General features: G+C 41.6%; 1 protein-coding gene across 1 annotated transcript in view; it reads left to right on the top strand.

Annotated features, from left to right (window-relative positions):
• The first annotated feature begins 4,291 nt into the window (after nucleotides 1-4,291).
• PLA2G7 (phospholipase A2 group VII) overlaps nucleotides 4,292-13,885 on the top strand; it is a 40,594-nt gene continuing 31,000 nt past the window's right edge. The window contains exon 1 of the mRNA XM_019667537.1: nucleotides 4,292-4,507. The gene's annotated coding sequence lies outside the window, so the exon portion shown is untranslated. The remainder of the gene's footprint in view (nucleotides 4,508-13,885) is intronic.

The raw sequence follows: 13,885 nt of genomic DNA, 5'->3' as shown, positions 1-13,885 counted from the left end.
TAGCCTCCTAATTCACCCCCTGCTTTCGATTTCTCCAATCTCAATTCATCTTTTTTCAGCACAAAATTGTCTTCCAAAAATAAGTAACACGACTTATTTTTAAATGTTGCTTAAAATTTTTGATGGCTTCTCATAGATCCCAAGATATTTTTTCATTCATTCAGAAAACATTTATTGGGCAAGTGTTGTGTGCTAGGCTCTTTACTGGGTACAGGCTAACAAAAATGGCACAGTTCCTGTCCTCAAGAAGTTCACAGTTCAAACCCTATTGCATTACTCAGAGGACTCTTTTAGAAGTCCCAGCACACCTTTTTATCCTTACCTTCTGCTCCATCCTTTCTATATAACCTATGCCCTTCCCACAGTGGAGAAATTGACAGTCCGCAGGTATGTTGTTCACTTTTAGGTCCCTGGGCATTTGCTCATGAGTGCCACATTCGATAAAATGCTCTACCTCTCTATCTTCAGATAAACTCCTACTCATTCTTGAAAGCCACTGTCTTGGCGAAGCCTTCCTTTTCACAAATTCTTATTCTTAAAATGTTTTAAGTATTTAATCAATGTAATCACGCACATACTCAAAATAGTTAAAATAGGAGTGACCAGTTAGCTCAGTTGGTTAGGGCGTGGTGCTGATAACACCAAGGTTGCTAGTTCAATCCCCGCATGGGCCACTGTGAGATGCACCCTCCCTAAAAGAGTCAACGATGCCATTGTAGCATGAAAGCAATGTATAACCAATGGCCATGGCTGTCCCCCAATAAAATTTTAAAAAAAAAGTTAAATAGTACTAAAGTACTAAAAAAAGAAAGCCAGAGTCTCCCACCTCAGCCCACCCAACCTCAGTTCAATTCCCCAAAGAGAATTACTCTTAGTAATTTCTGATTTTAGATTTCTGGTGGTAATCTCCAAGTTTCCAAAATAATATACTACATTATCATTTCATGGTATATCATCTTAGGCACCATCTATCTCATTTCTGCTAGGAGAGATGAGCATTTAGCTTATGCACGTACTGGGCCTATCTTTTCTCCTCCCTGACCCTCCTACTAGAGTTACATCTCTATATTCAGGCCCCCTGCTGCTCTCTCCTCTGCAAAGTTACATGAATTTTTTTTCCTTTATTTCCTCTACTACCAACTATAGACAGTATCTGTTGAGTCTTGATTTTCTTAAAAAAGCAGTGATTTATATAAACCTAAAAGATGCTCAGTAATCCAGCTTTCTCTCCACCCTCCTTCCCACCTCTACCTCCTTTTACCTATCTACCTTTACTTTTACATTTAATAAATTAATCATATTTATATTGTCTTGTATTGTCACATCCAATTGTTCTTCGGCTTGTTTATAAGGTAATTCTAAAAGCTGAAAACCAATAAGCAATGCTTCCATTATTAAACTATGTGACTCTTGTTCTCTACAGTCTAATGTTCTGATCACACTTCCTTCTCTGGGCCATTTGCAGAAGTATATTCTTGGATTTCAGGTTTAAATCTCATCTCTATCTTTAGATACCACCCAGGAAGTAGCTCAAAAATTAATCCATTTTAGGTTTCATCACACTTACATCATGCCTTTCCTGGTATATTTCCCCCCTTGGAGTTCCCAGTTTTAACTTTAATATTTTTTTTAATTTTAAATTTAAGTAATTTAATCTTTTAAGTTTTTTCTTGCATTCTGTCATCTTCTAACAGTCTCAAGAATTTCCAAGTTCCCAATCATACATTCAGTTTTATTGAATCCCATATTTTTTTCCTCCAGTTTAATTATTCCAGTTAGGATGTATTAGTTTTCAGGCCTAGGCACAGCTGTCACCCTGAAACTTCCCTCCATTGCTCATCTGGATTGGAGTCCGTCCCTTTTCCTTGAATTGTATGCAATCGACATTGGCTTTGACACCCACTGCTTTGGAGGACAATTAGTAACTCACTTCTCTGAACTCCCACAGTCCTTTGCATTTACCTACATGAAGTAGCACTCTATGTTGCTATTTTCTTATCCTTCAGGGCATGGACTGTGTCTTATTCATCTTTGAAATGGTACCTGACATACAGTTGGCCCTTAATAAACACTATTTGAAAGCCTATTGAGCACATTATTATTATTTAATCCAATATCTTGATTGAAGGGAAGAGCCACTATTTTTGCTCATATTAAAGACTAAATAAGTTCTGTGTTGATGGAAAATGGGAGTAAGAATTAAGAGATACAAAAAAGCTCAACAAAGAATCAATTTATGTATATAACACTAAAACAAAACCCATATTAAACCCACCTTATAATCTGTTATGTCTGTGTCGACTTGTCCTTTTGGAATGTGAGGTCCATTCTTTATCAATTTCACTGGACTAGAGCTGCCAGATAAAACACAGGATGCCCGGTATTGCTAAATCAGGCAAACCTGCACTGTCTTGTCAAGGCACAAATCTGCTAAATGCCAATCACTCTGACAGCCTCAGAGAACATGATCTGATGAGGATGAGAGAAGACATAAAGACAGCATTCAGGGCTGGCCAAGTGGCACATTGGTTAAGAGCTGGCTTGGGATGCCAGAGGTCTCCGGTTCAGGTCCCACATATGAGGGCCAGTGACACTGACCTCTACAGCTAAGATGCTGAACAACAGCTCAACTTGGAGCTGGGCTGCCCTGAGTTGCTGGAGATAGCGTAGGCTGCAGTCCCTGCTGTAGTGGGTTGCCATGGGCTACCATGTGTAGCCAGCAGCCAGCGTGAGTGGCCAGCAGCAGTGAGTAGCTGTCCAGAAGCCGGCGACTGATCTGCCTCACCGGGGAAGAGCGCAATGATGGTGCCAACATGGATCATTGAAGCGATGTCTTCCACAACTAGATTGAAGAACAAAAGGACAGCAACTTGTCTGTTCCCCTTCCCCAATTCCCCAGTGCTATTCCCATCCCCCAGTTCCCCCATTAAAAATCTTAAAAAAAAAAGACAGCATTCAAATAAATAAATAATTTCTTACTTGCCTTCAAGACCTGCTTTCAAAGCCCACCACCTTTTTAGGTGTGATACAGAGTCTCCTGCTTCTTAATCTGGTTTTAAGATCAAAGGAAAGACAGCCTAGATATCTCCTGGGTAGGGCATAATACAGCCTTTAGATTAATATGCTGGGGCAATTTGTTTCATAGGAGTTTATTACAGGTAGTATAGGAAAATGTCATTGGGCTAATACAGTTTTATATAAATTTTCATCTATTAGGTTTATATACATTACTGCTTCTTTAAAGAGCTTAATATTATATAACGGTGCTGAATGTGTCCCATGTGCCAGGCTCTGTCCTAAGCATTTCACATGCATTTACATTTCATTCTCCAAAAGTGCATCCGACTAATGCACTTAAAGTACCTCCATGTTAGTGATGTGGAAACGGAGAAGCAGAAAGGGTAAAGAACTTGCCCAAGGTCACACTGCTAACAAGTGGGAGAACCCAGCTATACTCTATGCCTTCTTACCGCAGAGTCCTCAGAATAAAAATAAAATAAATTTCATCTATAGTTCCACCACCTCACCAAAAGCCAAAAATCATTATTTAAAAAATGCAGAATTTAATAACACTGCACATAAATGTCAAACTATTTTCCCTGAGCCTCTAAACTTAAGCTTTAAATGAATATTTTTTTTAAGAAACGAACTGAGAAGAAAGCACTGAAAACATAAAGGGGCGGGGGAAGAATTTCAGTTAAACCCCAAATAACTGGGATAGACAAACGGAGCTGTGAGAGATGGACCCTTCTTACACCATTTCCCCTCAAGTCATAAACGCTCTTTCTGACTGTCTTGCATTGTAATCCCACGGAGAAATGAAACTACACCGTGGCTGGCCTTCCAACCCAGGGCACAGCCTGCATGGTTTTTGAACTGGTGTCCAACCTACAAGGTATCGAGCTGCTGAATGCGCAGGGCATATCAGATTACAGATGTGAACAAGGGGATTCTGGTGAAACAAGCAAGGATGGCTGGATTTGAGGCGAATTAAATAGGGAACAGATTTGATCAGAATCAGAATCGAGTCTGAGAACGGGAGCTGGGGGGCACAACGCCCGCCCCAGGCTATGTCTGGATCCATTTCGGGGGGGAGGGGGGATAAATTAACCCGCGGATCCAGGTTGCGGGACCCCGAGCCCTGGAAAGGGTGTTGGGTGCGCCTGACCACCCTGGCGTCCCAAGCTGCCTTTGTTTGTGGGAAGCTGCCTTTGTTTGTGGGTGGCCACACGCTCCTCCCCGGCCCCTCCTCCTGCAGTGCAGGGGGAGGAGAGGGTCGGGTGATAAGACGGTGCGTGGCGCACCGAAGCCAAAGCCCGCCCCAGCCCACTTGCCAGTCGCTCGCCGGAGCTGTCCAGCCGCCTAGCGGCCACGGTGACCGCCGGTGACAGAGGCCCGCAGTGCTGGCAGCGAGAAAGTCGGATTTGGCGTGCAAAGGTCGCGTCTGTGCAACGCGCCACGCGCCCAGAGTCCCCGATTCTTGCGAGCAGCTCACAGCAGCGCCTGGGTGAGGAGGGACCCCGGGGGAGAGGTGCGGGGCGAGCCGGACTCAGGCAGGACTGACGCCGGCTGGAGGCGGGGGACCAGGGAGCGGTGACGAGCTGGGGGGAAGGGGTTGGCGTAGCTGGAATCGTACCCGCCTCTGGACCAGCGCTGGGCTCCCGGTCCCTGACGCCCTCGGGCACAGCGCTGAGATGTTTGCGGGGATCGTGACGAATTCGAACCCAGTTCTCCTAAACTTTTTCCCGAGAAAGTAACCCGAAGAATTCGGTGCCGAGAGGGAGAATCAGGCCAGGGGAACAGGGAACTCAGGGAGTTTCCTTATCTATTTTGTCCCTCTGGGACAAAACAAAACAAAACAAAATCCTCCCTTTTCGGGGGTATTGCTAATTCCGTGGCTCAGTTCTGAGGAGCAGGTTTAGTACCAGAATTACAAAAAAAAGCAATGCGGATCCCTGCTCTGCTCACTAACTTCACACATCCCAGAGCCCTCCCCTGCCGGCCAGATAAAAATTAGGGCTGCTGTTCCCTGGGGAATGAGTTTGTTTTTAAAAAGTCAAACGAAACCAGAAAGCAGAGAACAAGCTCCTCCCCTGGAAGGGTCTCCCCTGGAGCTTCTAGTAGAAGTTGCGGTGTCCAAAACAACGAAAAGGTCAGGCTTTCATTCAGGCCTGTAGTTATTGGGGTTGCTGCAGAGGTGAAATGGAATGAGGAGGCAGAGGTGTATGGGGCTCATAAGGGGAGCTTGTCACCTTTGAAGGACCCATATTCAGGATCCGGAGGGACTTGTGTGAACAAATCAGCCTTGCACAAATTACCTTTGACCCAAATGAGAATGCTGAGTTGGGAGACTGGTATATGAGTAACAGCTGGAAAATGCATCGTTTCAAGTGTTGATAATCCCAAAAGGCTCAGGATCAAATCTTGGGTTACCATTAACTCAGGGATCAAGGTGTTAAGTATTGGCCTCATCTATGAAGATTGCCTTCTGGCCACCACTAGGCACTGGTGAGCTGCCAGCACTCCGGCAGATTTCTTCACAGAGGGAGTTCTGGTGGCTCTGCAGAAGCTGGTGAGAGCGCTCCCGGACTTGGCATTTTCCAGCCTGCCTGCTACCACTCATTGCTAACAGGCACTGAGCGTTCTCTCTCTGTTCCCCAGACATTTGTGCAGGAGTTCCTGCTGTGGACACCCTGCTGATGCTTTCCATGGAACTGGGCCCTTCATACAGAAAGCTGTCACCACAGTCTGTCACCAAGGCTGTCTGTCACTGGCTGTAGAGCCTCTGAGAGTGAAGGAGTAGCAGAATTGGGAGGGATGTTAATCTAGTTCAGCCACTCATGTCACAGTTGAGAAATCCCTTCTGAAGTGTGAAAGGGCTTGCCCAGCACCCCAAAGCCATTTCCCACAAACAGAACCCTAGGCAGCTGGTTGCTCATTTCCTCTCCACTGCACATCTGTGCCTTTTGCACTTTGGTAGTGAGGAATATACACCCTCAACCTGTTAGGTTTGGAGAGGAGTACAACCTACCACCTTCTTTGAGGCTTTCTCAGCATAGTCTTAAGGAAAGTGGATAACCTGGTGCCTGAGCAACTGGAGTGGGACCCCTCGAGTTTAGGCATCTGTATTCCTTTCCCTGACACCTCAGAAAATGGATACTTCCTTCCTAGAAAGGAAGGTATTCATCAGGTTACTTATACCTTGGCTCATCTTAAGCTTGATTTTCTTTTCTAACACCCATGATAATCAGCCCCACTGACCTCTTGAGACATTGAGAAATCTTCATAAAGTGAAGCATTGAAGAGGAAGTATTGAGTGAAGAGAAATCAAAGGGGAACATTGAGCTCAAAAATCATATTGTTACAGAATTCTGCGGAAGCTTTGTAGTTTGAAGGGATGGACAGTAGGTTCTCACTACCTTTCTCTATGAAGCCAGGCACCTGTTATGTGTTCTCACTGTCACTTTACTCCATGTTACAGGTATAGCACACTAATAGAGGCTAATATATATAGGCTTATCATTTCTTTTTTTAAAAAACATAGCAGTTGATTAGAAAGGAAAAGTGTATGATAAGAATAGATACTGACTGAATTAAGTGGGATAGTTGATTCCTAGTACAAGCTTTATTCATTCCTTCACTGACTTCAAGAAATATTTATTGAGTACCTACTATGTGCCGGGCACTGAGTATAGACCAGCGATTAAGATAGATGTTCTCAGTTCTCATGGAGTTCCCATTCTAGAATCAAGGGATGAGCAAGGTAAATTCAGATACTTGTACATGTTTTGAAGAAAAAGAAACAGAGTGCTGTGGTAGAGTATTGTGGTGTGTGTGTGTGTGTGTGTGTGTGTGTGTGTGTGTGTGTGTGTGTATGTGTGTGATGGACAGGTGGGAGTTTGAGTAAAACGGATTGGGTTTTGAGGCGATGGCCTTTGAAAAAATGGCCTTTTCTGAGAGATGGCCTTGAGATGAGCCCCCCAAGAGATGGGCAGACAGTTCCGGTGGAGGGAACAACAAGCACACCATCCTGGGAACAAGCTCGGTTTGTTCCAGGCACAGTTGGAAGGCAGTGTGACTCGAGTAAGGTGAGGGAAGAGAACTGAGGAGTGAGGTGGAGGGGCCGGGTCTTGCAGAGCCTCCTAGGTTGAGCTAAGCAGTCTGGGCTTTAAGGGCAGCGAGACATCAAAAGCAGAGGGTGTGACATGATAGATTGACATTTTTTCCAGAGGTCAGTCTGGGTGCTATGTGAAGAGGAGATTATACGGGGAAAAGAGGAGAGATAAAGAGACCTGCTCCTGGTTTATTGGGAGGGATCTAGTGATTTAATGATCTCACAGTAGGTGGGCAGAAGCTATTTTTGGAGGTAGAGTGGGAAGTTAATGTTTCTTTCTCAAATTTCCCATGGAGTTAATGGGGATGGTTGGCTTGCTATGTCTGGCCCACTTATCTTGTGAAAACAAATAAGCTAATGAATATGCTCTTAAGCATAATCTAAGATTTTATTGCTGTCATTATTTGCTAATATCGTGCTACTTTGAGTTCCCTGTGCATTTTCAAAATATTTATATCTTTTTATTTATCTTATTCTTTTCAATAAATATAATTTATTATACACTAAAAGTTTTGCTCTGTTCAAAGCATTGGAAAACCTTAACTAAGAGTTACCAATAAAAACACCATCATAGAATGCAGTGAAATTACTGCTAAACTGATAGCCAGCTTTCTTCTGAAAGTTGAATGTGATCAAGTAAAATTCAGAACAGAATATTTGAAGCTGGGAATTGCAAAACATACAAAAAAAGACTTAACTTTGCCTTTGTCCTGGATACAGCTGTGCACAGATACCCGTGAGTGCAAAGCTCTTTTGGTCACTGAAAATTTATACGTGGCAGCAGAATTTCTGGAAAGGGCTGTGAACCAGAGTTGAATTGGATTGTTTCCCTTAGTGAAGCATTCTCTGTCAGAGCAAACTCTTGAACTTCCCCTAGTTGCTCACTGATTCCAGACTTTAGAGGGCCAGAAAAGAGTTTCGATGTTGTTTATCAACTGGGGTAGGGATGACCTCAGCAACAGGCTAGTAACTGCCACAGTGAGGCAACCCTATTTATCTTTCCTGCCTCCTTTTGACAAGCGGTTTACTAGAAGTAGATGTTTCTGTTTAGAAACAAATGGAGGCCCTTCCTCATTTGCATGGTGTGCAGTGGCAGATTCAGCATTTGGTGACTGAATAGTCTTCACTTGCCAGACCCCATTAATTATTTATTGGTCAGTGTGTCCGAATTTCAGCTTGAAGTGACCAGTCTGATGTTTCAAACTGTAGACAAAAATGTGACATTCTTTCTGGGATCTGTACAGTTTCTTTTCTGCCATACTTCCCCTTAGGGTTGGTATGGACCCTTAGGGTTGAAGGTGGTTGGGGCATCTTTAAGGGGGAGGATAAGCTTCCCTCTGGAGGCCACTAATCTATTCTGTTTGAGTTATATGTTTTGAAATGTTGAATTATCTACTATCTTTTATAAATCAGATTTTTTACATAGAAAATATGGTTTTCCAGCTTTTCCTGAAAAATAAAGCAGAATATCTAGTAGCATGGAGCTCTCATTCCTACATGGCAGCAATCAACTGAAGTGGAGTAGTGTGACTCTCTTTCAGATGGTTCCGTTTGCCAAGTCCCCACCACTGCTTTTTCTATTACACAGGTCCTATTTAACTCATATAAGTTGCCTGGCTGGCCATTATAGACTTGTGACCTTAAACCTCAGGTTTAGTGTTTAGTGTTATCTACGCCTGTCCATTCTACTTTTTTTTTAAAGAAAGATTTTATTGGAGAACTGGGGAAGGGGAACATCTAAGTTGTTGTCCTTCAGTCTTAGTTGTGGAGGGCGCAGCTAGCTCAGCTCCAAGTCCAGTCGCCATCCGGCCGCCCAAAGGCAGCTTGCGGCCACTCAGTTCAAGGTGCTGTGTTCAATCTTAGTTGCGGGTGGGTGTAGCCCACCATCCCATGCGGGAGTTGAACCAGCAACCTTGTTGTTAGGAGCACGTGCTCTCACCAGCTGAGCCATCCTGCCACCTGTTGGCAGCTCAGTGGCAGCTCAGCTGGGGCGCGGCTCACTGGCCCATGTGGGAATCGAACTGGTGACCCTGTTGCTCAGAGCTCACGCTTTTAACCATCTGAGCCCCTCGGCCGGCCCCTGTCCATTCCACTTTTACCCTTATTCAATGGATCCCTTCTCCAGCATCTTTGCTGGTAGCCCCAAGACCTGTGTTTAAACTGCTCCTCTAATAAAGGAGATACGGTAATTGTTGTAAAGCTCCTGCTGACCAAATTATATAAACTGGGTCCAAGTAGAACATGTCCCTTTTCCATAACTGTAGTTGTCATGTGCTAGCTGGGTTTTCCCCAGTATAAACATCTATGGTTTCTTCAACAGCTCCTCTTGTGACTTGTTCCCTCACCAGTTTGGTTAGTGCTAGGTTTTTGTTCCTTTGACTAAACTTTTATTTATTCAAGTCCCTGTACCCCACAAGTTTCATAAAATGTGGTTTCACTGGTGGAATGTCCCAGTATGCTTCCAGTATGGCATCAAATGGCCTGGTGATCTTAGATGACTTTTAACCTTTATGACCTTAAAGTTGTATAGGGCACCAAATATCTGGACATTTGCAAACTGGGTGCCGATGAGTTCCTATTTTCAAAATGTTGAGTAGAATCAATTTTATTTTCCTTGCAGCTGTTAAGAACTTATAAATAAGTGGCTGTTTTATTAAACTACTCCCACAATAAGGAACTGCTTCTTAGTTTGCTTTCTTAACTTGCTTTTCTTAGGTTGTGAAATGATTACACAAGCGTTTTATCTACTGTGCTCAAGATAAGACGCATTAGACACTTTTGCAGAAGCCACCTCAATGTTATACATTTGAGATGATGTCCAGAGTAAGTTTTGATTCCATTAGCTAATGTGGTCATGAGAACATAATATGAATAGGGTAGGTATTTTTTATCTTTCCTAATTTTAATATTAGCAAGTACGAAGTAGGACATTTTTGCCAATGATTAGATAAAGATGGAACTTTAGAGTCTAACCACACTCATGCGTCCTTGCCTTTTGCAGCACCCTTCTCAGGGGACCAGTTAGCAATGTTTGAATCTACATGACAGAGAACTTGCTCTACATTGTGACATATACATCTCAAATTGCCTGATGATTAAAAAGGTCTTCCTTGTATTGACCAGGCATCTGCCTTTCTATAGCCTGTTTCAGAGTGAGATAAATATTTCTTCCTTATTAAACAAGGATATAGTTTCACCTGCATCTCTGAGACCAGGGTTTCTCAATCTCAGCATTGACATTTTGAGCGGGATATTTCTACATCATGGTTGCTGTCCCATGCATTGTAGGATGCTTAGCAGCAGCCTGGCCTCTACCTGCCAGATGCCATTAGCAGTCCACTCCCAGTTGTGACAACCAAAAACATCTCCAGACATTGCCAAATATCTTCTGCAAAGCAAAACTGCTCTGATTGAAAATCACTGTTATAGGATGATGCCCTCCCTGGCTTTAAGGCTGTTTTGGAATGAAGCAAATATTGTTTCCTTACCAAACCAAGGGTATAGTTGCTTTAAAAGTGTTGGTTATCGAAAACCATATGAAGTAATTTACTTCTAATTATGAGGAGTTTCCACTAGTTCCTGAGCAGGGGAAGGAATGGGTGTAAAGTTACAGAGATTTGGACTTTCAGAGTTACACCTTTCTGTAATTTTTTAATTTTTAAACAATGAATATGCAACACTTATGTAAAATAACAACAAAAGATACTACAATAAAAAAGTAATAATAAATTGCTTAAAACTTAGGGCTGAAGACTCAACATCTCCTGCCTTCATCCTATTGTAAAATATCCAAATCAGAAGATTTTACATTCTTAATCATTCAGTTGGATCAATTTTGAGATTTTCAAATCACTCCCTTTGACGTTAGTTGAAAGTAAATCGGTCTATTATTTGCTATCTGGTCTCATTCTCTAACTTTATATGGTCTGTATTAGTTTTCTATTGTGGCTATAACAAGGTATCACAAATTTATTGGCTTAAAGCAACACACATTTACTATCTTACAGTTCCATAAGTCAGAGGTTTACCCAGAAGTCTCAGTGGGCTAAAATTAAGGCATTTTTAGGGTTGCCTTCCTTTCTGGAGGCTACAGAGAAGAATCTGTCTTCTTATATGTTCCAAATTCTAAAGGCCACCCATATTACTTTGGCTTATGCCCCAGTTCCTCCATCTTCAAAACCAGCAATGGTGGGTTGAGCTCTTCTCACATCCCATCACTCTGACTTCCTCTTCTGCCTCCCTCTTCCACTTTTAAGGACTTTTGTGATTGCATTGGGCCTATCCCAATATTTCAGGATACTCCCCCTATTTTCAAGCCAACTAATTAGAAGCTTAATTCCATCTGCAGTTTTAAATCCCATTTGCCATGTAACATAACATTTTCACAGGTACTGGAGATTAGGATGTAGACATTTGGGGTGGGGTGGGGGCGTTTGAGAGGGTGGGGAGGTAATGTCGTTATTCTGCCTGCCATATTCCCCCATTCCAAAAATTAATCAGAAAGGATTTGACAAAGAGAGCACTGATCCTTGTGAAAGAGCATTTTCTTTCTCCTTACCAAGAACAGGAGAGCTAAGGCACATGCTCTAATCTGTTGTCAGGACTGGGTTTTACGCCAACTTACTCATCAGCTCTTGACAGAAACCCTGGACTTGAGAATGGACATTTTACCTGTTGTTTATTTAAAAGGAAAATGATGCCTGATAAGAATTTAACAGGGACAGACAAATAGGGGGAAATAGGATTAGCTGAGGTCATGGCAGTATGTATGGAGATCTCAGGTGAGATTTGAAGAGCAAGTATAGGCAACTGTGGTTTCAGTGGTAGGTACAAAGTCCACAGAAGAAAGGCTAAAAGATGATGTCAACCTTTAAATTGACTTAAATAGGGTGTGTTCGCTGAGCTCTCATTTCAAGGTCTTCTTGATGTGCCGAATGATATTTTATCTAGTAGCCAAGGAACCAAAGTTGAAGAAATGATTGTCAGGCTTTCCTATTTAAAAATCTGACTTTTTTAAAGTAAATATTCTCATTGATTTAAAATTTTGGATAAGAGAAAAGTAGAGAGAAGGATAAAAAAAAATCACCTTTAGTTTCTAATTATACAAAACCCTCCAAAGAAGATAAGAAGATAAGCTTTGTAGATATTTATTTTTTTATATTTTTCTTTCTTCTTGTTCCTGTTGTTGCCTTCTTCTTCTCTTCCTCCTTTCTCTTTTCTTTTATGTACCTGGGATCACAGATAACACGCTCAAATTTCTATATAACATTTTACATAATATTACACATAAACACTTTTCATGGTCATGTGAACTCTTCTTAAATGTCTTCTTTAAATTATTTCTTATTAATAAAGCAATACATTTTATTGTAAAATATGTGAAACATAATGGGAAAAAATACCCATAATTCCATCCCTTATTATATTGTCTTTTTAATATGAATTTTTATATGGCAACTTTATATTCATTTTTCCAATTAAAATTGCATTGTAAACAGTTTCCTAAGTCATAAAAATTATTTTGTAAGTATCATGTTAGTAACTGGATAAATCCCATTGATGATATTCTCTTATTGTTTAACATCTATTAGGTTTCCATATGTGTGTGTGTTGACTCTTATGCAGAGACTTGAAATAAATACCATAGTGCATTATATTTTTAGGGTTTTACTTCCCTGTGTATAAGATGTTTTTGTGTGCTGATCTCAGAAATGTTGTGTAAAAGTCAAAAGATATGAACAATTTAAGTCTTGCCAAATTGCCTTTGAAAAAAATCGATGTACCTATTTATACTCCCACTAGAACTGCTGAGTTTCCTTTGGTACATTTTGCACTGTTAAAGAATAGATAACCCTATGTTCCTGGATTTGGAGTTACCAGTGTTTGCTCTGTCTGGCCAGTTAGAAATGTTTGTATTAGCCCATGGTGGTGGTAATGGATTTTCATACATTATGATAATGAAGACTGCTGTATCAAGGGTTTTATTGTTGTCACTTTGAACTCTCCAGTTCTAAATGTCCAAAGTAAATATTACACTTTTAAGGGTCCTAGTTCTCAAATATAAAAACATTTCTAGCTAACTCATAGCCCACAGTTGACAAAAAGGCACTTTTCTGTGGAAAGAGAATGTTGAGAGTTAAAAGACTTCTTATGAATTATCCTTCTGTGTTCCAAGCCAGAATCCTCTGTGGTCATTCTCTCAGAGGTCTCAGTGACCATCAGACAGTAACAGGCTTCATTGTCTAAAGAAGACAGGGACTTGTAGCCATATATAGTAGTTCTTTGTTCAGAAAAGCAAGAAGCACTGTTTTCATTTTAGTAACATGGGAAATGTTTGGTCATATTGCTACACAGTGTACGAGGTCTGACAATTAAGTTCACGAACCTGTAGCAATGATGTTGCTAACCTTTTTTGATATCAGAGGGATTATTTATTATGAAGTTGTACCAACTGGACAAACAGTTAGCCAAGTTTACTATTTGGAAGTGCTGAAAAGGCTGCATGAAAAAGTTAGACAACCTAAACTTTTCGCCAACAATTCATGGCTCTTGCATAATGACAATGCGCCGGCTCACACGGCACAGTCTGTGAGGGAGTTTTGAGCCAATAAACATATAGCTGTATTGGAACACCCTCCCTACTCACCTGATCTGGCCCCCAATTACTTCTTTCTCTACCTAAAAATGAAGGAAGTATTGAAAAGCAGACATTTTGATGACATTCAGGACATCAAGGGTAATACAATGACAGCTCTGATGGCCATTCCAGAA

The sequence above is a fragment of the Hipposideros armiger genome, unplaced genomic scaffold (genome assembly GCF_001890085.2).
Source record: "Hipposideros armiger isolate ML-2016 unplaced genomic scaffold, ASM189008v1 scaffold_499, whole genome shotgun sequence".
NCBI lineage: Eukaryota > Metazoa > Chordata > Mammalia > Chiroptera > Hipposideridae > Hipposideros > Hipposideros armiger.
This window is presented reverse-complemented; position numbering and strand designations above follow the sequence as displayed.